The following is an 11466-nucleotide window of genomic DNA, read 5'->3' as shown; positions in this document are numbered from 1 at the left end:
ACCAAAACAGCAGCACCTGCAAGAAGTCAGCCAAAACATACAGTGTTCAAGAAGGAACTGTAGATGCTGGAAGATCGAAGGTACACACAAATCTTGGAGAAACCCAGCGGGTGTAGTAGCATCTGTGGAGCGAAGGAAATAGGTGACGTTTCGGGCCGAAACCCTTCTTCAGACCAAACATACATTCTTGTTTACCCGATTCACCGTCTACAGATAGTGATCCCAATATAACACTCAGTATCAACAGCACCGGGGTTGCTGCGAAGATAGATAGACAATGTACAATAGACAATAGGCGCAATTGTAGGCCAATCGGCCCTGGGAGCTAGCACCGCCATTCAATGAGATCACGGCTGACCACCACTAATCAGTACCCCGTTCATGCATTCTCCCCATACTCCGTTATTTTTACGACCCATGCTACATTTAGCCACATGGCCACCCCCAACTCCCTCTTAAATATAGCCAATGAACTGGCCTCAACTACTTTATTTGGCAGAGAATTCCAGAGATTCACCACTCTCTGTGTGAAAAATGTTTTTTTATCATATCTGTCTTAAAATACCCCCCCCCCCCTTATCTTTAAACTGTGACCCCTGGTTCTGGACTACCCCAACATCGGGAACATGTTTCTTGCCTCTATCGTGTCCAACCCCTGAACAATCTTAAATGTTTCAATGAGACCCCCCTCTCCTCCAGAGTGTACAATCCCAGCTGCTACTTTCTCTCAGCATATGACAATCCCGCCATCCCGGGAATTAACCTTGTAACCCTACGCTGCGCTCCCTCAATAGCAAGAATGTCCTTCCTCAAATTAGGGGACCCAAACTACACACAATACTCCATGTGTCGTTTCACTAGGGCTCTGTCCAACTGCAGAATGACCTCTTTGCTCCTATATTCGATTCCTCTTGCAATTAAAGCCTACATGCCATTCGCTTTCATCACTGCCTGCTGTATCTGCATGCTTACTTTCATAGACTGATGTACAAGGACCCCCAGATCCCGTTGTATTTCCCCTTTTCCCAACTTGATGCCATTTAGATAGTAATTTGCCTTCCTGGTTTTGCTACCAAACGGGATAACCTCACATGTATCAGCATTAAACTTAATCTGCCATCCATCAGCCCACTCCCCCAACCTGTCCAAGTCACCTTGCATTCTCATAGCATTCTCCTCACAGTTCACACTGCCACCCAGCTTTGTGTCATCTGCAAATTTACTTTGAATCCATTCATCCAAATCATTGATGGATATGGTAAATAGCTGCGCTCTCAGCACGAACCTTGCGGTACCGCACTAGTCACTGCCGCTGCCATTCTGAAAGGGACCCGTTAACCCGTTAAACAGGACTCTCTGTTTCCTGTCTGCCAACCACTTCTCTATCCATGTCAGCGCTCTACCCCCAATACCATGAGCCCTAATGTTGCCCACTAACCTCCTATGTGGGACCTTATCAACTGTTTTCTGAAAGTCCAGGTACACTACATCCACTGGCACTCCTTGTCCATTTCCTAGTTACATAACCATATAACCATTTAACAATGACAGCACGGAAACAGGCCATCTCGACCCTTCTAGTCCGTGCCGAACACGTATTCTCCCCTAGTCCCATACACCTGCGTTCAGACCATAACCTTCCATACCTTTCCCGTCCATATAACTATGCAATTTATTTTTAAATGATAAAAACGAACCTGCCTCAACCACCTTCACTGGAAGCTCATTCCACAAAGCCACCACGCTCTGAATACAGACGTTCCCCCTCATGTTACCCCTAAACTTCTGTCCCTTAATTCTCAAGTCATGTCCCCTTGTTTGAATCTTCCCTACTCTCAGTGGGAAAAGCTTATCCACGTCAACTCCCTCTCATCCACGTCTATCCCTCTCATCAGTTTAAATACCTCTATCAAGTCCCCCCTTAACCTTCTGCGCTCCAAAGAATAAAGCCCTAACTTTAACTCTGTAACTTAGTTGCTGAAACCCAGGCAACATTCTAGTAAATCTCCTCATACTCTCTCTATTTTGTTGACATCCTTCCTATAATTAGGCGATCAAAAGTGTACACCATACTCCAAAATTGGCCTCACCAATGCCTTGTACAATTTTAACATTACATCCCAACTTCTATACTCAATGCTCTGATTTGTAAAGGCCACCACACCAAAAGCTTTATTCACCACCCTATCTACATGATATTCCACTTTCAGGGAACTGTGCACAGTTATTCCCAGATCCCTCTGTTCACATGCATTTTTAAATTCCCTACCATTTACCATGTACGGCCTATTTTGGTTTGTCCTGCCAAGATGTAGCACCTCACACTTATCAGCATTAAACTCCATCTGCCATCTTTCAGCCCTCTCTTCCAACTGGCATAAATCTCTCTGTAGACTTTGAAAATCTACTTCATTATCCACAACCCCACCTATTTTAGTATCATCTGTATACTTACTAATCAAATTTACCACACCAGATCCAGATGTACATGACAAACAACAGTGGACCCAACACAGATCCATGTGGCACCCCCACTAGTCACTGGCCTCCAACCTGACAAACAACCATCCTCCATTACTCTCTGGCATCTCCCATTCAGCCACTGTTGAATCCATCTTGCTACTCCACCATTAATACCCAACCATTGAACCTTCTTAACCAACCTTCCATGAGGAACCTTGTCAAAGGCCTTACTGAAGTCCATATACACAACATCCACTGCGTTACCCTCATCAATTTCCCGAGTAACATCTTCAAATAATTTAAGAAGATTAGTTAAACAAGACCTTCCAGGCACAAATCCATGTTGACTGTTCCTAATCAGACCCTGTTTATCCAGATGCTTATATATATTATCTCTAAGTATTCTTTCCATTAATTTGCCCACCACTGACGTCAAACTAACAGGTCTATAATTGCTAGGTTTACTCTTAGACCCCTTTTTAAACAATGGAACAACATGCGCAGTACGCCAATCCTCCGGCACTATTCCCGTTTCTAATGACATGGTCGTCCCTTTCTCCCCTTGAAATCTTTCATCCTCCTAGGAATTAACTGATCCTGCGTCTTCTGTATGATTCCTAGAAACACCTGACATTTTTGTTCCACTGTCGTCCCTGCAAGTGTATCTCTCCAGCCAACTTTGGTCAGCTCCTCCCTCATGGCCCCATAATCCCCTTTATTCAACTGCAACACTGACACCTCCGATCTACCATTCTCCCTCTCCAATTGTAGATTAATAATATTCATAATAATACATGTTATTTATGGCGCCTTTCAAGACTCTCAAGGACACCTTACAACATTTAGTAAACAGAATACTAAACATGTAAGCGGAATGAAACAAAACAAAAATAACGACAAAAAAAATAAAGACATCAACAATACGTCGGAATGGGACCGGAAGTTCCCTGAGCTGAGTAACAGTGCAGAGTGGAGTTCCAGTACCGTGCAGCCCACGGACGACGAAGCCGAGCCTCCAGGAAGCCAGCCCGGCCGCGAGCACAGCCAGCCCGGCCGCGAGCACAGCCAGCCCGGCCGCGAGCACAGCCAGCCCGGCCGCGAGCACAGCCAGCCCGGCCGCGAAACACAAGTCAGCCCCGGCCGCGAGCACAGCCAGCCCGGCCGCGAGCACAGCCAGCCCCAGCCGTGAAGCCAGCAAGCTAGCAGGCCAGCAAAGCAGCAGAAGCCAGCCCGTGAAGCCAGTAAAGCCCGTAAGGACAGCCCAAGAGGTCGCCGAGAAGTCCCAGACTACCTCTATCAAGTCCCCCCTTAACCTTCTGCGCTCCAAAGAATAAAGCCCTAACTTGCAAGGGAGCAGTGGACCAGACAGGAAGAGCGGAAGGAATTACCACTAGACAGCCAAAACAGTAGGTAATTTACGGCTGGGGTGAGTACTTTCCCATTTATAGGAGGTAGGATTATATAAATAAGGGGTGTATCAATACAGTAGGAGATTCTTAAATAGGACCAGTTAATTACTTATATAAGATGGGCGGTCAGGAGATGTGCCAATACTGCGAGATGTGGGAATTTGTCGACACCATTGATGTAGAAGATCCCTACAGCTGCAGTAAGTGTTTGAGGCTAGAGGAACTCCAGCTCCGCATTGATGAGCTGGAGACCCAACTTCATACGCTGCGGTACATCAGGGAGGGGGAGTATTACCTGGATGTTTTGTGCCAGGGGATGGTCACACCGACCAGTTTAACTAATTCAGTAGGCAGTGAGCAAGGAAAGGAAGGTGTGGCCATAAGCGAGGCAGGTAGGGGGAACCAGGAGGAGATGCGGCAGGAGCCACAGCCCTTGTCCCTGACGAGCATTACCGAGGCTCTTACTCAATGTAAGGACGGGATCAGGGGCTGTGGGACGGATGAGCAACCTGGCTGCAGCACCGTGGATCAGGAGGCCATTCAAGAGGGGGGAGTTAGAAGAAATGCCGTAGTGATAGGGGATAGTATTATTCGGGGGGTAGATAAGGTTCTCTGCGGCCAGCAGAACATGTCCCGAAGGCTGTGTTGCCTACCCGGTGCTAGGGTTAAGGATATCTCTGCGATGCTGGAGAGAAATTTGCAGAGGGAGGGGGAGGGTCCAGTGGTCGTGGTCCATGTGGGGACCAATGACATAGGAAGGACGAGGAAGGAGGATCTGCTGAAGGAGTTTGAGCAGTTAGGGAATAAATTAAAAAGCAGAACCTCGAGGGTACTGATCTCCGGATTGCTACCTGAGCCACGGGCCAAATCGGCGAGGGTACGTAAAATTAAGAAGCTAAATGCGTGGCTCAAAGACTGGTGTGGGAATAATGGGTTTGGTTTCTTGGGCCACTGGCACCAGTACTGGGACAGGGGGGATCTGTTCTGTAAGGACGGACTTCACCTGAACGGTGCTGGGACTGGGGTCCTGGCAAATCATATAACTAGGGCAGTAGAGAGGTCTTTAAACTAAGTAGCGGGGGGGAGGTATCAAGGGGGGTAATAACGGCAGGGGTAGAGGAAATAGAGCAGGGTATCAGTGGGGAAGCGGAAAGTCAAAATGTGACAGGAGACAGAATGTGTGAAGATAAAGCTTTAGATGTAAAAGGGGCAAAAACGGAAAGGAAGGGTAGTAAAAATCATCTGAAAGTGCTTTATCTAAATGCACGGAGTATTCTTAATAAGATAAATGAATTAACGGTGCAATTAAGTATATATAGTTATGATATCGTGGCCATTACGGAGACATGGCTGCAAGGGGATCAGGACTGGGAGTTTAATATAGAGGGGTACTCGACAATTAGGAAAGATAGACATGAAAGAAAGGGAGGAGGGGTGGCCCTTTTAATAAGGGAGGGAATAACGGCAATAGAGATGAAGGGTATTGCGTTGAAGGATCAGGATAGTGAAACAGCTTGGGTACAGATAGAGAATAATAAGGGGAAAAAAACACTAGTGGGTGTAATTTATAGACCTCCAAATAGCTGTGACACTGTTAGTCAGAACATAAATCTGCAAATAATTGACGCATGTAAAAAGGGAACTGCTGTAATCATGGGGAACTTCAATTTTCATATTAATTGGGCAAACCAAACTGGGCAGGGTAGACTAGAGGAAGAGTTTATAGAATGTATTAGAGACGGGTTCCTAGAACAGTATGTCACAGAACCGACAAGGGGGGAGGCAATCTTGGATCTGGTCCTGTGTAATGAAGCAGGATTAATTAAAAATGTCATAGTTAGGGACTCGTTGGGAACAAGTGACCACAATATGGTCGAATTCCATATTCAAAAAGAAGGGGAGCAGGTTGAAACTCAGGCTAGGGTGCTTAGTCTAAATAAGGGGGATTATGAAGGTATGAGGACTGAGCTGATCAAAGTTGACTGGGATAGCAGACTCAAGAATAAGACGGTACATGAGCAGTGGTGTACGTTTAAGGGTATACTGTATAACCTTCAAGAAAAATTTATTCCTATGTAGAAAAAAAGGGGTAAGGGTAAGAACAGTCAGCCATGGCTCAGTAAAACTATAAAGGATAGTATTCGGCTGAAGGCAAGGGCATATAAGGTAGCCAGAGATAGTGGGAGGGTAGAGGATTGGGAAGCATTTAAAGGTCAGCAAAAAATAACTAAGATATTAATTAAGACGGGGAAAATAGACTATGAAAGGAATTTAGCGAACAACATAAAAACTAATAGTAAGAGTTTGTATAGCTATATAAAAAGAAAAAGGGTGGCTAAGGTGAACGTTGGTCCATTGGAGGGTGAGACTGGAGAGTTGTTGGTGGGGAACATGGAAATGGCAAAGGCATTAAACGAGTATTTTGTATCAGTCTTCACCATAGAAGACACAAAAAATATTCCAACGATGGATAAACAGGGGGCGGTAGGAATGGAGGAGCTAAATACTATTAAGATCACCAAGGAGGTAGGTATTAGGGAAATTAATGAGACTGAAGGAGGATAAATCCCCTGGGCCTGATGGATTACATCCAAGGGTCTTGAGGGAGATAGCGGTGGGGATTGTGGATGCATTGGTGATAATTTTCCAAAACTCCCTGGAGGCAGGAACGGTCCCAGTGGATTGGAAAATGGCCAATGTAACACCTATATTTAAAAAAGGAAGTAAACAGAAGGCGGGTAACTATAGACCGGTTAGTCTAACATCGGTGGTGGGTAAAATGTTAGAGACAATTATTAAAGAAACACTAACGGGGCACTTGGATAAACATGACTTCATCGGACAGAACCAGCATGGTTTTGTGAAGGGGAAGTCCTGTTTAACGAATCTGCTCGAATTCTTTGAGGAAGTAACAACCCGGGTGGATAAAGGGGAACCGGTGGATGTGGTATACTTGGACTTCCAAAAGGCTTTTGACAAGGTGCCACATAAGAGACTATTGCTAAAAATAAAAAATTATGGGATTGGGGGTAATATATTAGCATGGGTAGAGGATTGGCTAACAAATAGGAAGCAGAGAGTGGGGATAAATGGTTCATACTCGGGATGGCAACCGGTAACTAGCGGGGTTCCGCAAGGGTCGGTGCTGGGACCCCAGTTGTTCACAATTTATATAAATGATTTGGAGGAGGGAACCAAGTGTAATATATCAAAATTTGCGGACGATACAAAAATGGGAGGAAAAGTAGGGGATGAGGAGGATAGGAAGAGTCTGCAAAAGGATATAGATAAGCTAGGTGAGTGGGCAACAACTTGGCAGATGAAATTTAATACTAATAAATGTGAAGTCATTCACTTTGGGAAAAAAAATGATAGGGCAAGTTATTTTCTAAATGAGGAGGAGCTGCGTTGTAATGCAACGCAAAGGGATCTAGGGGTATTAGTACATGAATCACTGAAAGTTAGCATGCAGGTGCAGCAAGCAATCAGGAAGGCCAATGGAGTTTTGGCCTTTATTGCTAGGGGGATTGAGTATAAAAAACATGGAGGTCTTGCTGCAGCTGTACACAGTATTAGTGAGACCACATTTGGAATACTGTGTACAGTTCTGGGGTCCATACTTAAGAAAGGATGTACTAGCCCTGGAGGCAGTGCAGCGAAGGTTTACAAGATTAATTCCTGCAATGAGGGGATTGACATATGAGGAAAGGTTAAGTAGGCTGGAACTCTACTCTTTGGAGTTTAGAAGAATGAGAGGCGTTCTCATTGAAACATATAAGATCGTGAGGGGCCTTGATCGGGTGGATGCACCGAGGATGTTCCCAATGATCGGGGAAACTAGAACTAGGGTACATAGTTGCAGAATAAGGGGGGGCTCTTTTAAAACTGAGATGAGGAAGAACTTCTTCACCCAGAGGGTGGTTAATTTATGGAATTCACTGCCCCAGGGAGCAGTGGAAGCAGAAACTTTAAATATATTTAAGACTAAAATAGATGGTTTGTTAGCTGCCAAGGGGATAAGGGGCTACGGGGAGAGGGCAGGGATATGGACCTAGGTATGGTTAGTATAGTAAGACCTGAGTGATCTCCTGGACAAGTGTCGATCGCCTGGATTGGGGTCGGAGAGGAATTTCCCGGATTTTTTTTCCCGAATTGGACCTGGGTTTTTATCCGGTTTTTTGCCCCCCCCCCCCCCCCCCCCAGGAGATCACGAGGTTCTTGGGGTGGAGAGGGGTGATAGCGGTAAAAAGGGGAGGGTAGTGTCTTGTGTTCTGTGTCTTGTGTCTACTGTTTGTGGGTAAGTGTGTCTGTTTAGTGTTCAGCCATGAGCGAATGGCGGTGCGGGCTCGACGGGCCTGGTGGTCTACTCTCGCACCTACTTTCTATGATTCTATGATTCTATGAATACACAATTCAAAGACACAATTCAAAGACACAATTCAAAGACACAATTCAAAGAGAGAGCAGCGGCAGCTAATCGCGCCAGCGTTCACTCTCCCTTCCGGCAGCCATCTTGGAAACGGAACAATAAGGATCTTTAACATAGAAACGTCCCCCCACAATGGTTTCCATTATGAGGGAAGGCACAATGTCCAGTCCCCAACCCCAGTTCACGCATATTCGGGCCAATTGAGGCCTCCACAGTTGCCTCTACGGATTCCCGATGTTCCAGGCCTTTCTCGGCGGAAGATGGTGCTCCGGCGTCGGGAGAGCCCTCTCGGCGGCTAGAGACACCTGAAACGGCCGCTTCCTCTTCGGAGACCGCGGCTTCCGAAGCCGACAAGGCCGCCACGGATGGAGCTCCACCACTGGCGATCTCATCGAGAGATCCCAGGCTCCATATGTTGAAGTCAGCGCCGCCGCTCGCAACTGCCCGCTCCGCAGACCCGCAGCTCCGCGATGTTTTTATCGGCGGTCTTCAGCTCACCGGAGCTCCAGCGCGGTGAACCAGGCAAGGCATCGCCCGCTCCGCTCCGCGACAGCGCTCCAGCGCTGTGCCGCCGCCGAAGCCGAGGTGCTGGGTGGTCCCTTCGGGAAAACCCCGCTCCAGGCCCGCTGGTAGGCCGCGAGGACGGGTCGAAAGCAGTCCGGAGTAAAGCTGCCTCTCCGACTAGGTAGGGACGTAGAAAGTAGTTTCCTCCCCCCCCCCCTCCCCACACATAAAAAAGTCTAGACCTCCTAAAACAAACACTGAAACTCACTAAAAATTAAAGAAAATAGTGAAAAATACGGACAGCTGCTGGCTAGGCGGCCGTGTCCCAAGATAGCGCCCCCTAACTTTGCACCCTCCTGCGATTAAACCTAGACATACTAAGTGTTGTTCCTCCAATTTGTGCTGGGCCTCACTCTGACAATGGTGAAGCCTGTATGGTCGTGAGTAGTCGCCCAAAGAGTCGTATCTTCTTCTCGTCGCCGCATTTGAGCAGGATTTTGATCAACTTGGCAAATTGGCTGAAGAATGTTTAATGGAGTTTAGTGTACTTGAGATTATTATTACGTATTCCGAGGTACAGTGAAAAGCTTTCCGTTGCGTGCTAACAAATCAGCGGAATAACTGTGCATTATTACCATCTAGAGTCCATAGTGTACAGATACATAATAAAGGGACTGATGGTTAGTGCACAAAGTGATACATGGCCCAGTTTTTCTCGGTGGAATTACAGCTGTCGTAGTCGGCAGGATTTGAACCTGCGCGGGGAATCCCCAATGGATTTCTAGTCCATCGCCTTAACCACTCGGCCACGACTACACGTAAGTGTCGGTGTTACATTTTGGGAAATGAAACCAGGGCAAGGCCTTCATTGCAATTAGTAGAGTTTTGGGGAGTGTTGTAGGGTAGAGGAATCTAAGGTTTCAGGAACGTTACATGTAGACATGGTGGTGAATAATTCTTTCCGCACGCTGGCCTGCATCAGTCAGAGTATTGCATGGGAATTGGCACGTTATATTACAGTAATACGATATATTGGTGAGCCCACATTTGGAATGCTGTGTTCGGCTTTGGTCACCCATTGATAAGAAAGATGTTGCTAAGTTGCAAAAGGTGCAGAGAATATTTACGAGGATGTTGCCAGGATGCGAGGGCCTAGGCTATATAAGAGATTAAACAGGCTAGCGCGTTATTCATTGCAGCGTGGGAGGATGTGGTATGATCTCATAAGGGTGAATACGACGATGGGGGCAATAGGTAAGGTAAGGGCACAGTCGTTTGCTCAGAGTAGGGGAAGCGAAGAGCACACACCCATCGTGGTGACCCCTATTTTATTCATCAAATCTATTCATAAATCTTTACCATAGGTAATGCAATCTTGGACGGCATTGGTGACAATCTCCTTAATCAGTAGAGCACCCCCCCCCCCCCCCCCCCCCCCCCCCCCCCCCCCCCCCCCCCCCCCCCCCCCCCCCCCCCCCCCACCCCCCCCCCCCCCCCCCCCTCATTTACCCTCATTCCTATCTCGACAACAGCACCCGTAGGATAAACCATTACCCTGTCAGTCCTGCCCTCTTTGCGCCAGGTTTTTGTAATGGCCTCAACGTGCCAGTCATAAATAACTATCCACGCCCTGTGTTCCTCCACCTCACCCGTCAGGCCTCTCACATTGAAATAAACGCAATTTAATGTAACATTGCTTCCTTGTTCCGTGCCGAGCTCCTGCCTACGTTATCTACTGAATTTGATTACAACAACCTCTAGCGCTCAGCAGCCCCACTTCTGCATTGCACATGCCAATCTGGTTTAAAATATTCCAAGTATGACTCATAAACCTGCCAGGATGTTAGTTCCTCTCCTGTTCAGATGGAAGTCGTCCCCCTTGTACAATGCCTCATAAGAGATCTCAATGATTGAGAATTCAGAATACCCGCCCCCTGCACCAACCCCTTACTGGAATCGGTAGAAGTTGGAACGGGCCGTCAATGCCGTCGCGAAGCAGTAGACACCGGCTGATGGTAGCGCCGTCCTGTTGCTTGGTGAACGACAGCTAGTCCGCTGTATCGGCCAGTTGCAGGGGGTCGGCGACGTCTCTACCGGCGAGGAGGAGGCGGATGTCGTCGGGCATCTGGGCGAGGAACGCCTGCTCGAAAAGAAGACAAGGGTAGTGACCGTCCATGAATGAAAGCATTTCGCTCAACAGTACAGACGGCATGCGGTCACCAAGGCCGTCCATGTGCAGGATCCTCTCGGCTCGATCGTGGCGGCTGGGCCCGAAAACAGGCACTGCCAGTGTCTTGAGGCCCTCATACTTGTGTCGGCAGGCGGATGTCGAAGTTAAGGAAGTTATCAGGCGGCGGTTTCTTGCTTCAGCGTGCCCACCATATAGAAATATTTAGTCGAATCAGCCACAATTTGCCGAATTTGAAATTGGGCCTCAATGTGCTGGAACAACACACGTGGTGTACTGCCCAGAACACGGGCAGTTTTAGCGAAACTGCATTTTCCTGAGCCGGGTTGGTGTCGAGGTTCCGGTGTTCCTAATAACCGACCCGAAAAACTTTCGGATCGACGGGGTCACCACTGTAGTGAGACCAGGCAGCTAGAGCATAAGGTGCTTTATTTGTGAAACAACACTCGAACAATACGTGTATTTGGTTAGGA

At 47.4% G+C, this 11466-nt stretch overlaps 1 non-coding gene across 1 annotated transcript; it reads right to left on the bottom strand.

Moving 5' to 3' along the window:
- Positions 1-9539: 9539 nt before the first annotated feature.
- On the bottom strand, positions 9540-9621 carry trnas-aga (transfer RNA serine (anticodon AGA)). The gene has a single exon. It is a non-coding gene; the product is annotated as a tRNA-Ser (tRNA).
- Positions 9622-11466: the final 1845 nt, after the last annotated feature.

The sequence above is a fragment of the Leucoraja erinacea genome, chromosome 34 (genome assembly GCF_028641065.1).
Source record: "Leucoraja erinacea ecotype New England chromosome 34, Leri_hhj_1, whole genome shotgun sequence".
NCBI classification, from domain to species: domain Eukaryota; kingdom Metazoa; phylum Chordata; class Chondrichthyes; order Rajiformes; family Rajidae; genus Leucoraja; species Leucoraja erinaceus.
This window is presented reverse-complemented; position numbering and strand designations above follow the sequence as displayed.